The 13525-nt window shown below is 44.6% G+C and overlaps 1 pseudogene; it reads right to left on the bottom strand.

Annotated features, from left to right (window-relative positions):
* Positions 1-12961: 12961 nt before the first annotated feature.
* Positions 12962-13079, bottom strand: LOC126417439 (5S ribosomal RNA; annotated as a pseudogene).
* Positions 13080-13525: the final 446 nt, after the last annotated feature.

Below are 13525 nucleotides of genomic sequence, written 5' to 3'. Positions count from 1 at the left end.
TGGCGTGAACCCTATAGAACTGGCAGAGGAATGAAAAGAACAGATCGAATTGGCAGAGGAATGACGGGAACCTGGCAAAGAAACAATAACGATGACCAGAATTCGAGGCGTGACGGAAGAGATCACAGAAATGATGGCGCAGTCGTACCCACTGCTACTGAGATGAGGTCGGCCAATCCCCGAAATAATCGACAGCCGGCCGCTGTGGCCAAGTGGTTTTAGGCGCTTCAGTATGGAACCGCGTGACCACTACGGTCGCAGGTTCGAATCCTGCCTCGGGCGTGGATGTGTGTGACGTCCTTGGGTTCGTTAGGTTTAAGTAGTTCTAACTTCTAGGGGACTGATGACCTCAGATGTTAAGTCCCATACTGCTCAGACCCATTTGAACCAATAATCGACTGGAGAATTGTGCCCCACCGCAGTTATGAAAAGCTACAATGGAGGAATGAGTTATGGGGCCATGAATGCGTGTAGAACACTGTAGTATTTGCTACATCGGTCGAGAAGACTAAAGAGACGCGTTACTATAGGAGACCTGCAACGTACCTGCTGCAAGTCCGGACGTCGTCAATGTCGTGCGGTCCATTTTCTGTGATCGAGGAGGCAATATTTCCGGGATGTCAGAGGGAGGGGATTGAAGATAACGGGCACAATAACGGCAAACGCTTGAAAATGATATGGCAATCTCGGGTCTCCGTTAAATGCCAAGGTATGAGAAACAGTAGAAATGAGAACAGCGAGAAAGGAGAAACTTAACATCAGGATTGATGGTCACGAAGTCAATGAAGTTAAGGAATTCTGCTACCTAAGCAGTAAAATAACCAACGACGGACGGAGCAAGGAGGACATCAAAAGCAGACTCGCTATTTCAAAAAAGGCATTTCTGGCCAAGAGAAGTCTACTAATATCAGATACCGGCCTTGATTTGAGTAAGAAATTTCTGAGGATGTACGTCTGGAGTACAGCATTGTATGGTAGTGAAACATGGACTGTGAGAAAACCGGAACAGAAGAGAATCGAAGCATTTGAGATGTGGTGCTATAGAAGAATGTTGAAAATTTAGGTGCACTGATAAGGTAAGGAATGAGGAGGTTCTCCGCAGAATCGGAGAGGAAAGGAATATTTGGAAAACACTGATAAGGAGAAGGGACAGGATGATAGGACATCTGCTAAGACATGAGAGAACGACTTCCATGGTTCTAGAGGGAGCTGTAGAGGGCAAAAACTGTAGAGGAAACCAGAGACTGGAATACGTCAAGCAAATAATTGAGGACGTAGGTTGCAAGTGCTACTCTGAGATGAAGAGGTTAGCACAGGAAAGGAATTCGTGGCGGGCCGCATCTAACCAGTCAGTAGACTGATGAGTAAAAAAAAAAAAAAAAAAAAGACTCGGAAGTGAGCGTTTTAATTGTCCCCCTCATGAATGTCGATGCGATTTTACGGACTGATTTCATGGCTGTCCACCGTGCTGTGATAAGCTCAGGTGGAAGTGCCATGACCCTCAGTGTTAAAGGGGACCCTTCTTTCTTCTTTTAGTGTTCAACCCTGAGGTTGGTTTGCAGCAGAGCGCCATTCCTCTCTTCTGTCTGCCTTCATCTTCATTTCCACGTACGTGTTACATCCAACGTCATTCATGATTTGTTGCATGTATGATATCCTTGGTCGCCCCCGCCATTCTTTCCCTCAATAGCTCCTTCTGCTATTGTTCCAATGATGTTGTTGTGTCGTAGGACGTACCCTACAAGTTTGTCTCTTCTTGTTTGGATGTGCCTCCACAGAGATCTGGTTTCCTGTACTCTTCTAAGTACCTCTTCATTTGTTACTTTGTCTCTCCAGATGATCTTCATCATCCTTCTATAGCACCACATCTCCAGGGCCTCTCGCCGCCTTCTCTCTTCTCTTCTAATTGTCCAAGTTTCACATCCGTATAGGGCCACACTCCAAACGAAACCTTTCGTGATACGTTTCATCATTTTCAGACTGATGTTGCTGGAGAGTATGTTCGTCCTCCGATTAAATGCAATTTTGGCCTTTTGTATTCTGCTCGCAATTTCTTTCCGGCTTCTACCACCCCTTGTGATTCTGCTTCCCAGGTAAGTAAATTCCTCTATCACTTCCAGCTCCCCTCTTCCAATTCCCATTCTCAGAGGTTCATATTCTGCTCCTGTACTGCATATCATCACTTCAGTCTTTTATTCGTTTATTCTCATTCCATACTGATTGCATAGAATTTTTTCCATTCTTTTGAGGACTTCCTCCAGATCCTCTTTTGTCTCCGTGACTATAACAATATCATCTGCATAATGTAGCATGTCTATCTCCTGCACATTAATTTTGATACCCACGTCAGTAGTTACTCGAACTTGGTCTATAGCTTCCTGGATGTAAGCATTTAATATAAGAGGAGAGAGAGCACATCCTTGTCTTACCCCTTTTCTAATATTTGCTTCTTGTGCCTGGTGACAGTTCCTAATCACTGTCACCTCATTCTTATAGAAACTATCACATGGATTTTATTCTTTATTCCAGTTTCCCTCAGCTCTCTGAACATCTCTTGCCAGATAACGTTATCAAATGCCTTTTCTATGTCTACAAAGGCAATATAAGAAGGTTTATTTTTCTGTAATTGCTTTTCGATAACGAGTCTAAGTGCCAGAATAGCCTCTCTTGTCCCCAATCCCCTTCTGAAACCAACCCTATTAACTCTATTAAATTGAACTTTACAGAATGTGTCTTGAGAAAAGAATCCGAAGTGATCTCTTTCCGACTTCTCGCTCAGCATGGGTTCCACCCGGATGGATTGAGTTTTCTCTCTTCTGAACATGGGCGAGCTGGAGCTTTATCTTAGATCATCGGAAAAATTACTGTCAGTGCGTGGGCGGCGATGGAAGTCTACCGATAGAGATTTCGGAACGTATTACGAAGGTAACTACGGGTATTGTCTGATGTTCCGGGCGCAATGAGAGGTTTTGTCTATGAATTTCAAGTTCGTGAGCACAAGCGATTCTTCGCTAAGCCCTACCCTATACCACTGAGGCATAAGGCGAAGGTGAAGGTTGAAATACTCTGATCGAGCATTTTTATTATTTCAACTAACACAAGTGAGTTATAGGATCTTCCCGCAGGTTCAATGACACTCTGATCGAGCATTTTTATGGTCATTGAACCTGCGGGAAGATCCTATAACTCACTTGTGTTAGTCGTTCCAAGGAAAGATGAATCAGTGAGGTTTGCGTTGACTCGAGACAGATCACCACTATTATCTGTCCTGAAACGGAAAGATTTGAAAGCCGGGCGAAACGCTCCAGCGCTTTACCGTTGTTAACGTCCTCTCACCAGTCGATCTGAGAGCCAGCTTTTGGCGGACAGCCTTGGATTCGAGATGCGGACAATACACAGCAGTTCTTTGTTACGGGTGATACTGCCAATTCACGTGACTCACGTTCGGTGTGAACGTATCCTTTGGCCACGTTCATACGTGGGCTGAACAGCATTCTCCGGGAAGATTTCCTAGAGTGGGTAACGAGCAATGTTCCTACCCTTATTGCTGAAACATCGTGGGAAGCCCACAACGACAGTGTAGAACGATTATTAGAGGAGCTCAAAGAAGCAGGTATGGCAGTAAACTTGGAGACTTCTCAGTCTGGCAGAAAATAAACGAAGATTTTAGGACACACTATATCAGTGGACGGTATACGACCCGACACCGACAAGATAATGGCGATTGTCGAATTCTGTATACCAACAACAAATAGCAACTACATGAACTCGTAAATTTAGGAAATTTCTGTAAACGTTTCGTGAATTTAAGTGTGTAATCGACACCTCGCCTGCGTGCACCAACAGAAAGCAATACGGTCTGTGACGGGGACCAGCAGATGCAGGACGAATTTGTCAAATAGAAGGATGCCTTGGTGGATGCACCTATTCTGGTTCCCCCCGAATTTATACTAAGACTTGTTCCTGATGAAGGACAGTTCGTTCCCTGGACTTGGAGCAGTCTTTTTTCAAGGAGGGCATAGTGATCTATCAGCATGGAAAACAATACCCTGCGCTAGCCGCGTTCTGTACCGAAGTAAGAAGAACTACTCTGTGAAAGAATTGGAGGCCCTTGCTGTCGCGTGGTCCTTCCACAACTTCCGATACTAACTATATGTGTGAAATGCGAAGGTACTCACGGATCACCAAGCATTAGGACAAGGAAAAGGATGGGGTGCTGCGCGAGCTCAAGGGAAAGTGGTGAGAAAAGAATAGCCAGCGGTCCGACAATTTTTTTGAATGAGGATAACATCCATTTCCGCCGACGAAACTAAGAGGATTCAACGTGGTTCCTAGTAATACCAGAAGAGCTCGTGAACAACCTAGTAAATCCACGTTAGCTATGGCCACTTCGGAGCCAGGAAGTGTTTCCACAGGTTACGAGAAACACACTACATTAATGACATGTTACGCAGAATATTTCGGGTCATTAAGTTACGTAAACACTCCCAGAAGGCTAAGCCTTCAGCTGTGTCATGCGCCGCAGCCACCTATCCTCTTATACCGGCAAAATTATCTGAAATGTCAGTGATGAATCTATTCGGTGCTTTAACGCGAAAGAGATCAGGTTTTTGCCAATCTGTTTGTGGCGACGGAGCTGAAGTCGATATTTGTGTGTTTATCTCAATTGAGGACGGCCGTAGGAAAGAGTCGCAGCATCGTTCGTGAATGTGTTGTTAATGGAAGTAGCCCATTTGAGTCGGGTGATTTCGGACAATGGGCCTCAGTTTCTGTCGAGACGCTGGTCACAAACACTAGAGAGGGGAAAGATAAAGTCAGTGTTTATATCCCTGTACCAGCTGAGCGCGAATCTTTCTGAACATCTGATGAGGGAAACTGCCAAGCTTTATCGGCTGTACTGTCACAGGAACCACAATATGGAGGACACCCATCTTAAGTCTTTCTAGAAGCTTATCAATGAACTATCAAACGAAGCAACTCAATTGCCACCAGTGTTCGCACTTTAGAACAAAGAGTCGCACAGTAAAATAACAGAAACTGTGTCTTGGCAGACGGAACCAAGGCATTAACCTTCCCGGACACCCCCCCCCTTCCCCCTCCCCATTGAGCGTACCAGACCTCCTCTTTCCTCATAACCCTCAAGACCTCTTCCCGTCCATTAAAAGAAAGACAAAAAAGGCGTACAAAAAGGGAAAAAGAAAGATTAAATTTAATGTTGGACAAAAAAGTGTTAGTATCGTCACATAGATTATCTAACAAGAAATCTAAATTGTGTAAAAATTTTTAGATTGTATGACGGTCAGTACAGGATACGGCGGATTCCGCACCCAAACATGCTCCAAGTGGAAAGCCTCTGGACACGAAAATGGAGAGGTCTTTACCGTATCACAAACGTCAAGGCTCTCATTCAGTAACTGATGCTGGTAACTGGACGTGAGTACAAGAAGAAAACTGAATTTACTTTACTGTATGTCTATGGTCACAAACTTTTTGCCAACAGATTACCGGTTACGGTCTATAATGACCATATTCACATCTTCAGCAAAATATGGGAAAACATAAACACACTAGCAATTGTCTGCAGCTTAAAACAATAAAATAGATCATAATGAAATGTATTACTTACATAAATATACATTTGTGCGCTTTAAGTATGAAGAGACGTACCTGTTTTATATAGACAATGTCCTAATGTACTGCAGCCTTAGTGGCATCGTCAAATGTTAAAACGCAAAAGCAGCACCAGCATCGTCAAATGTATATAAATATCAGCATATGAACCAGTAATCTTGTCAGCAGCACTACTGTTCAAAACAAACTGCCGTACAGTAGCCATAAGATGTTTGTGTTGTACAGGGTGTTTCAAAAATGACCGGTATATTTGAAACGACAATAAAAACTAAACGAGCAGCGATAGAAATACACCGTTTGTTGCAATATGCTTGGGACAACAGTACATTTTCAGGCGGACAAACTTTCGAAATTACAGTAGTTACAATTTTCAACAACAGATGGCGCTGCAAGTGATGTGAAAGATATAGAAGACAACGCAGTCTGTGGGTGCGCCATTCTGTACGTCGTCTTTCTGCTGTAAGCGTGTGCTGTTCACAACGTGCAAGCGTGCTGTAGACAACATGGTTTATTCCTTAGAACAGAGGATTTTTCTGGTGTTGGAATTCCACCGCCTAGAACACAGTGTTGTTGCAACAAGACGAAGTTTTCAACGGAGGTTTAATGTAACCAAAGGACCGAAAAGCGATACAATAAAGGATCTGTTTGAAAAATTTCAACGGACTGGGAATGTGACGGATGAACGTGCTGGAAAGGTAGGGCGCCCACGTACGGCAACCACAGAGGGCAACGCGCAGCTAGTGCAGCAGGTGATCCAACAGCGGCCTCGGGTTTCCGTTCGCCGTGTTGCAGCTGCGGTCCAAATGACGCCAACGTCCACGTATCGTCTCATGCGCCAGAGTTTACACCTCTATCCATATAAAATTCATACGCGGCAACCCCTCAGCGCCGCTACCATTGCTGCACGAGAGACATTCGCTAACGATATAGTGCACAGGATTGATGACGGCGATATGCATGTGGGCAGCATTTGGTTTACTGACGAAGCTTATTTTTACCTGGATGGCTTCGTCAATAAACAGAACTGGCGCATATGGGGAACCGAAAAGCCCCATGTTGCAGTCCCATCGTCCCTGCATCCTCAAAAAGTACTGGTCTGGGCCGCCATTTCTTCCAAAGGAATCATTGGCCCATTTTTCAGATACGAACCTATTACTGCATCACGCTATCTGGACATTCTTCGTGAATTTGTGGCGGTACAAACTGCCTTAGACGACACTGTGAACACCTCGTGGTTTATGCAAGATGGTGCCCGGCCACATCGCACGGCCGACGTCTTTAATTTCCTGAATGAATATTTCGATGATCGTTTGATTGCTTTGGGCTATCCGAAACATACAGGAGGCGGCGTGGATTGGCCTCCCTATTCGCCAGACATGAACCCCTGTGACTTCTTTCTGTGGGGACACTTGAAAGACCAGGTGTACCGCCAGAATCCAGAAACAATGGAACAGCTGAAGCAGTACATCTCATCTGCATGTGAAGCCATTCCGCCAGACACGTTGTCAAAGGTTTCGGGTAATTTCATTCAGAGACTACGCCGTATTATTGCTACGGATGGTGGATATGTGGAAAATATCGTACTATAGAGTTTCCCAGACCGCAGCGCCATCTGTTGTTGAAAATTGTAACTACTGTAATTTCGAAAGTTTGTCTGCCTGAAAATCTACTGTTGTCCCAAGCATATTGCAACAAACGGTGTAATTCTATCGCTGCTCGTTTAGTTTTTATTGCCGTTTCAAATATACCGGTCATTTTTGAAACACCCTGTAAGTTCACCAGATGCCACTATTGTAGGCATACACAAGTCTTCAATGGTCAATTGAACAACGTAAAATAAAGGGGGGGGGGGCGGGATACAATCGGTAAAGTCTGTAATGGGCTTATAGGGTGTAAGAGGCATAACAGTAATAAAAAGGGATGAAATAAAACACGACAGAAGTTAGGTTGTTAAAAAGAGAAAGAGTTAGGAGACGGTAATTGACGTATAATCAAGTGCCAATATTATAGATAATGACATAAATAATGAACAGCTTTCATAGCGCACAGAATAATATAAAAACCATAAAAAATAGCTAAGGAAGCCACAAAGCAAGAAAACGTACTGCTACAGGTAGTCAGTGCCCTCTGTTAGCGCTAACGTCAGACTTACGCATAGGCGAGAAGTGGTTAGAGGAACGAGACCGCCAGAGGGCCCTTCGTAATCTGGGGCAATCCGTTCCGAGAAAAGGGTGATAAAATTCCGTACCAGTGCATGAACAACATTGTCCGGTTAATGCAGAATATTGTATAAACTAGTACTTTTTGCAGCAACAATGGTATTCAAATGTAAAAGGAAAGATGCTTTATACTGTGGAATGAAGTAACGATTTGATAAATGAGTGTTTGTGCATTATATTCGAAGCAAGATTCCAAAATGTTCTCTTGATGTGTCTGTGAATCGCATTTGCAAAGATTTAAAGGGCATAGCAGGTGACCCCGGCTAGTGGCACGAGTCACTACCGAAGCGGGTTTGCAGTAACAGATGGTGCGAGCAAGCAACGAGCTCTTGATGAGTGCGAAAGGCAGGGACCCAGCTGTACCTAGCTACAGCTGTGATCAGAACGAAAACACTGATGAGCGCTGTCATAGCACGAAGTAAGCAGTGGCATTGTTTATAAACATCCAAAATTAAAACAAAACATTACGCATTACGTGTTTATGTTGTAATAGCGTATGAAAACCCGTTTATTTAAAATTGTTTAAAATTATTAGGAAACTAATTTAAGGCATTTCGTATTGTTTCATGGACTTGTACTGGAGCTGCGTGCTGAGCTTGGAGATGGGAGAAAGGACTGACATTTGCTGAATTCATCACTTCGAAACGCTGGAGTTTCACAATGCAAGCTCACATCATATATAAGAGACTTGTCAGTATTGTTTGCTGTTGTGCACTGCTTGCGTGTGTTCTGGTAAAAGTTGTCAGTGTAATCATCTTCCATCTCCGACGTAACTGTGGAATGGGTAAGTGTTGTGTTGGTGTTTACTTGTAACCGTGTGAAGTGGACGTCTTTATGGTGTATTCAAACCTAAGTAAGTGCAGAATAGCATGTTGCCGACATAATAGTGAGGAAAAGTGTAAAGAACATTTCATCGAACTGAAAGGACGGCAGTGCACCCATGGTAATTGTTTAGCAGTGTAATTTTTCATGGAAAATAGCTGGTCAATTTAAAGAGCAGCAACGTGCGAAAAGCGAATAACAGTGTAAATTCTTCACGAAAAAAATATTTTGTTGAATTTAATAGACGGCAATACGCCACAGTAACTAACTAGCAGTAGAAAATTTTAGGACTGAAACTTGGCTACGAGATAGTGGACTTCTATAGAGTGTTCTAGCAGAAATGATAGACTGTAAGTTAAAAAAGACAATATAAAGATGCAGAATAATATTTCTTTGAAAATATTTACTATTAAAAGAATGAAGTAGTTAGTATAGGAAATGTAACTAAAGGTTATTGATTTTGAATATAAGGTTGTAGACAAATTTTCTTGATGGTGACAATAACTTTTTGCTAATCACAAAATACACTCCTGGAAATTGAAATAAGAACACCGTGAATTCATTGTCCCAGGAAGGGGAAACTTTATTGACACATTCCTGGGGTCAGATACATCACATGATCACACTGACAGAACCACAGGCACATAGACACAGGCAACAGAGCATGCACAATGTCGGCACTAGTACAGTGTATATCCACCTTTCGCAGCAATGCAGGCTGCTATTCTCCCATGGAGACGATCGTAGAGATGCTGGATGTAGTCCTGTGGAACGGCTTGCCATGCCATTTCCACCTGGCGCCTCAGTCGGACCAGCGTTCGTGCTGGACGTGCAGACCGCGTGAGACGACGCTTCATCCAGTCCCAAACATGCTCAATGGGGGACAGATCCGGAGATCTTGCTGGCCAGGGTAGTTGACTTACACCTTCTAGAGCACGTTGGGTGGCACGGGATACATGCGGACGTGCATTGTCCTGTTGGAACAGCAAGTTCCCTTGCCGGTCTAGGAATGGTAGAACGATGGGTTCGATGACGGTTTGGATGTACCGTGCACTATTCAGTGTCCCCTCGACGATCACCAGTGGTGTACGGCCAGTGTAGGAGATCGCTCCCCACACCATGATGCCGGGTGTTGGCCCTGTGTGCCTCGGTCGTATGCAGTCCTGATAGTGGCGCTCACCTGCACGGCGCCAAACACGCATACGACCATCATTGGCACCAAGGCAGAAGCGACTCTCATCGCTGAAGACGACACGTCTCCATTCGTCCCTCCATTCACGCCTGTCGCGACACCACTGGAGGCGGGCTGCACGATGTTGGGGCGTGAGCGGAAGACGGTCTAACGGTGTGCGGGACCGTAGCCCAGCTTCATGGAGACGGTTGCGAATGGTCCTCGCCGATACCCCAGGAGTAACAGTGTCCGTAATTTGCTGGGAAGTGGCGGTGCGGTCCCCTACGGCACTGCGTAGGATCCTACGGTCTTGGCGTGCATCCGTGCGTCGCTGCGGTCCGGTCCCAGGTCGACGGGCACGTGCACCTTCCGCCGACCACCGGCGACAACATCGATGTACTGTGGAGACCTCACGCCCCACGTGTTGAACAATTCGGCGGTACGTCCACCCGGCCTCCCGCATGCCCACTATACGCCCTCGCTCAAAGTCCGTCAACTGCACATACGGTTCAGGTCCACGCTGTCGCGGCATGCTACCAGTGTTAAATACTGCGATGGAGCTCCGTATGCCACGGCAAACTGGCTGACACCGACGGCGGCGGTGCACAAATGCTGCGCAGCTAGCGCCATTCGACGGCCAACACCGCGGTTCCTGGTGTGTCCGCTGTGCCGTGCGTGTGATCATTGCTTGTACAGCCCTCTCGCAGTGTCCGGAGCAAGTATGGTGGGTCTGACACACCGGTGTCAATGTGTTCTTTTTTCCATTTCCAGGAGTGTAATTAAGCCTACGATTGTATATATTGGTTTATAATTTGAGAATGAAAAAATGCAAGTTTTGAAAAACAATTATGAATAATAAGTATACTGAAATGGCATGGTTCTTGAGAGATGACAGCTGAAAAATTGATAGAAACTTTAGTAAAAATTTTGCTTATTTCCAAAAGTGATTGTTGTCTGCAAGAACATCCCAACTTTTGGAAGCCTCTAAAGGAGGGAGATGTGTACTATTTCTGGTTTTAAAGCCATCATATTAAGTTGCAAGAAGCTCTTCTTAGAGCTATTGAGAATGCAACAGTGGGCAGATGATGAAATGTGGTGTGCGGTACCAGTGACAGATGGTTTGCTCGGTACGTGTATCACGAGAAAGATCGCCTAAATTGTGGTCCTTCGCCGCGATTGGTTGCTGCGCTCACAAGTAGCTCGCCAAAATGATAAAATTATACTATAATGATAGAAAAACTAAATACTGAATTTACTTGCATTTCATATTAAGGAGTGCTCAATAGCAGGCTGCCGTTCCATAATTTCAAAAGCGTTAATTACCAGCAGAACAATAAACAAATGCTTTAACGTAAAGGTGGACTAAGCAGTTCGAAGATTTTCGGATCGCGCCTAACGGGAATGTCGGGCGAAGTGGTTCCGCTGTAAGCTCAGAGCTGGTTCGGCAGTCTCGAAGTACAGACATATTGTCTGCCTTGGTCGGTATCGGTCAACAACTTAATTATCAGTCCCTGGTTATTTGGATATGTAATTGTGAACAATTTGATAGTAATTGTGCAAATACGCAGTTTATTACTTTGTTTTTTTTTTCTGTGAAAGAATGGAGCATGGAAATTGTGATTCATAAAGTGCAATATAATTGTGCAGTTTCTCGTATTCTTCTAATAAAAAGCAAGTAGCATCCCATATAAACAAACTAATTGAAAATTTAAATATGTATAGCATATCAGTTCCTCGCTAACAGTTTAGTACAGTCTCAAGCTAACGGATTCACGACCTATGTGCTTCTTTCTGGACAGGGGACAACAACAGTAAAAGACTGCAGGTTGGTGAACATTATTCAGAACTTAGGCATTCCACACAGGGCAGTGGAAGCAAATAGACACCATGAAGTGGGCTTCATAGAAAGAGGAATTTTTGTAAGATCCAATACAAATGTAAATATTCTGTAGTTTTACTGAAACTATGGGTCTGAAATGCAGCGTTGCACGGAAGTAAAGCGTGGTCAAGAAGCAGTCTTAGTACAAACGGGGAAACATTTTTGAGGGAAGGGGTTTATCATACGCACGCAAATCCCTCTCACTAAACATATCTCTATCTTTAGCTTCCACTTGCCGTACTTTTCCTCTTGATTTTGTGATTGGTCTCGTTTCTACCACTGATCTAATGTGGAGAATACCAATTACCTCTGAAAACAGCTTCTACGCAAGGCTATCTCCATCAGACACAGCATGTGCGTGGTGTACCAACGTTCGAAGGAGTCCATAGTGTGGACGAGTGGAGGAAGCTAGATCCCTGCAAATACAGGTCTGTATATGTGGGTCATCGGTAAACGAACACTTCAATGATCCATCCACTTCCGTACTGACCTACATATCCAGAAACGGCAGACACAAGCCCTTCTCCAGAAGCTTGCACTGCACATCAGGTCACCACAGATTTATGGTGGTAGAAAAGTGATCACCAACAGAAGCAAAAGGAGAAGGAGCAGTTCAAGTCCAGGTCTCCCTCCCATATGCCAACAATATTTCGTCAACATTAGGCGGAATAGTAAGGAACCATCACTCAAAGTAATTGCCCACCCGCCTACAAAGACTTGTGCTCTTCTCGGTTACGCGAAGGTCGAGGACTGGAATCTACACAATACCTTGCAAGAGTGGCAAAGCCTATATTGGTCAGATAACGCGCACACTCGCTTTTCACAGCCCAGCAAGTCAGCCACAGCCGAGCATGGTACCTCCACTGAACATACCACGAAAATTTTGGTCGTGACGAGATCCTTCTGGGATTCAATTATTAAAGATTCAGTGGAAATATATTTGGCGGAAGATCTGATTAATTTTGATGGCAGTTTTCAACTGGATAAGGCGTGAGAGCCGGTGATTTCTTTATATCTTCGGAAAGAAAATATTTTATGACTAATGACACGTCTAAAAACTAAAACTAAACTCTGCCCTAACAGGCCATGAAGGCCCAACGGTACTGACCGGCCGCCGTGTCATCCTCAGCACGCAGGTGTCACCGGACGTGGATATGGAGGGGCATGTGGTTGGCACACAGCTACTTCTCAATCAAGTAACTCCTCAGTTTGCCTGACATGGGCTGAGTGCACCCCGCTTGCCCACAGCGCTCGGCAGACCGGATGGTCACCCATCAAAGTGCTAGTCCAGCCCAAAAGCGCTTAACTTCAGTGATCTGACGGGAACCGGTGTTACCACTGCGGCAAGGCCGTTGGCGCAATGACACGTGTAAGGACAGTCAATTTGATTAATTTTGACAACTGAATTTTAGCTCCGCGAGCTCGCATTTCGACCGAGAGTGGACATGTACTACCACAATTACGCATGCGCCTGCATGTCATACTGTAGTTGAAGCAGTATTGGGAGGAGGCGCGAAAGAATGGAGGTCGCTCATGTACCGGCAGCCTTAGCGCATTTGAATCCGTGCCAATTTTTGGTGTAAAGTTAGAAGTGTGGATTAGCAATCTCCAGTGTAAAACACTTACCTGAAGATACGTGAATGACTGTCACCCGAAGTGCCGTGGCAAGAAGTCATCGACATTTGGTTGCAATAACGAAACTTCATAGAAAGAGGAATTTTTGTATGTTCCAATACAATTCTAAACATTCGGGAGTTTTTCTGAAACTATGGATCTGAAATGCAGCGTTGCACGGAAGTAAAG

Source organism: Schistocerca serialis, chromosome 8 (assembly GCF_023864345.2).
Source record: "Schistocerca serialis cubense isolate TAMUIC-IGC-003099 chromosome 8, iqSchSeri2.2, whole genome shotgun sequence".
In the NCBI taxonomy this organism is placed as follows: Eukaryota; Metazoa; Arthropoda; class Insecta; order Orthoptera; family Acrididae; genus Schistocerca; species Schistocerca serialis.
The sequence above is the reverse complement of the archived record's forward strand: the minus strand, read 5'-3'. Positions and strand labels throughout refer to the sequence as shown.